A 2,165-nucleotide genomic window follows, 5' to 3' on the forward strand; every position below is an offset into this window, starting at 1 on the left:
ATATTTAAAAAATAGAATACATCTAAATACTAAGTGATTCTTCATAAATTCAGTTATTCCGTAGAAATAACTTAGTAATAAGCATAAATAACCTAGTTAAAAGTCAGTTGTTAATCCCAGAGGTACAGGGTCCAATCCACCAGATGCTCTGCTGGAGAAGGAGGGACAATTTCCTCCTGTACCAGTCAGATCTGATTTGACAGTACACGCACAAAAAATAATGAAATTTAAAAAAAAATTTTTTTATTAGTCACTTTGTTGAAAAGTAGAATATAGTTACATAATAGCTGATCTAGTCTTCATAAATTATAAGCTGGTCTTCATAAATAACTTTGTTTAAAAGCACAAAATAGGGAGACAAGTGCAATAATGAATGAATGGCTATCCAAAATCTCTCTAAATGTTCATTAAAATTAATTAAAAAAAAGGAAAAAAATAAAAGCACAATAGAGTTAAATATTAACTTCAGAATATGGTGAAATATTTCTAAAAGACTTTTCATTTTTATTTAAGGTCTAACTATAAAGAAAGTGTTGATCAGATTTACACCTCTTTGATCCTTGTTAGTATTGCAATCGTACCACAACCATTTGAGAACATAGTTATTTGACAAGTTGGTGTCTTTCCTTCTTGGTGCAGGGAAAGGAAATTAATAGACTAAACCGTTCTGTAGTCTCCGAAAAATAAAAATGGTCAAGAATGGAAAAAAACCTACACAACAAAAAGGACTCACACAGGGAGTTCAGGTGGCCTACAAAAATGATCGAGAATTTTTAAAAAATAACAGACACAGGAGTGTTGCTGGCTTAGTGGTTAAGAAGCTGCACCGCCGTTCCAACGGCTCACAGTTCAAATCCACCAGCTGCTTCATGGAAGGATAGCAGTATCTTCTGGAGCCGTTTACTGCCTCTTGAAAACCCACCAAAGGGTCAATTATGGGTCCGTTACCATTGCATGTACAGTACTCAACAACAACAATGTATGTGTGTGTGTGTGTCTGTGTATCTATCTATATCTATATATATATATATATATATATATATATACACACATATATACGTATACACTCTTAAAGTCCTTTCTTACCAAGTGTGTCCATGCTCTTCAAGGTATCCATGATCACATCGCCATAGAGTTTCTTCTGGGCGTGATCCAGCAAGGCCCACTCTTCCTGGCTGAAGACCACGGCCACGTCCTCAAAGGCCACGGGTTCCTAAAAGGACCAACACAGTGTGCGTCAGCAAGGGGCCATGCACTGTGGACGAGACCAGGAGGGAGCTGCACAGATCTTGGAAACGATTCTCGTCTCCCACAAGTTCCAAGTTCTTTCGAAGACTACGCGAGGGTTGGAAACTCCTAGCTAGCCCCTTCACTAACTCCTTCTGCTGTGCGGATGATGACACCCGTTCTCCAAGATTCTCCACATTCTGAAATCACTGTACGTGGTTGCAGGGTCACCATAGTGCTAAAGAGTAATGATATCAGTCTAGAGGTCAAGGTGGGCCTCATCCAGGCCATGGTCTTTGCAATTACTTACTATGCATCAGAGGGCTGGACAATGATTAAAATGGACAAAAGACTTGATGCCTTGCAGTTGTCATGCTGGAGAAGAGAACTGAATCTATCATGGACCGCCAAGAGAACAAATGAGTCCGTCTTGGAAAGGGTGAAATCAAATTTCTCCCTAAACCTAAGGATTTTTGAAGATGTGTCTCACAGACTTTGGCCAGGAGGAACCAGCCCTTGGAGAAAGACATGATGCGTGGAAAGGTAGTGGGACAGGGCAGGAGAGAAAGACCCAGGATGAGATGGACTGATGCTATAACTGGGGTCATAGGATTTGGTGTGTTGGGCTTAAGAGACTGATTCAGGATAGGGCAGCATTCAGAGCTATTGTATACTACAAGTCGTAGGCAACTCAGTGGTATACAACAACACACAGACATAATGACATACACTCTGTGATCTCTAACAGATAAAAAGACAGGAACAAGTAGACATTTGGTTTAATGCAGATCATTACTTTCTCGTGAAAATTCATTTCACCTCCTTTCCAAATATCCTAAAGAACAGTTGACTAAACCAGTAAGGGACTGGAAAAATATATGGCAACACAAGGCCTGGAGTGACTTTATATCATCATTATTATTATTTAATATATATCT

General features: G+C 39.1%; 1 pseudogene; it reads right to left on the reverse strand.

Annotated features, from left to right (window-relative positions):
* The window catches only part of LOC102844484, a 72,255-nt pseudogene that overhangs the window by 37,553 nt on the left and 32,537 nt on the right, over nt 1-2,165 (reverse strand).

Source organism: Elephantulus edwardii, unplaced genomic scaffold (genome assembly GCF_000299155.1).
Source record: "Elephantulus edwardii isolate Elephantulus edwardi_28Jun2011 unplaced genomic scaffold, EleEdw1.0 scaffold00462, whole genome shotgun sequence".
In the NCBI taxonomy this organism is placed as follows: domain Eukaryota; kingdom Metazoa; phylum Chordata; class Mammalia; order Macroscelidea; family Macroscelididae; genus Elephantulus; species Elephantulus edwardii.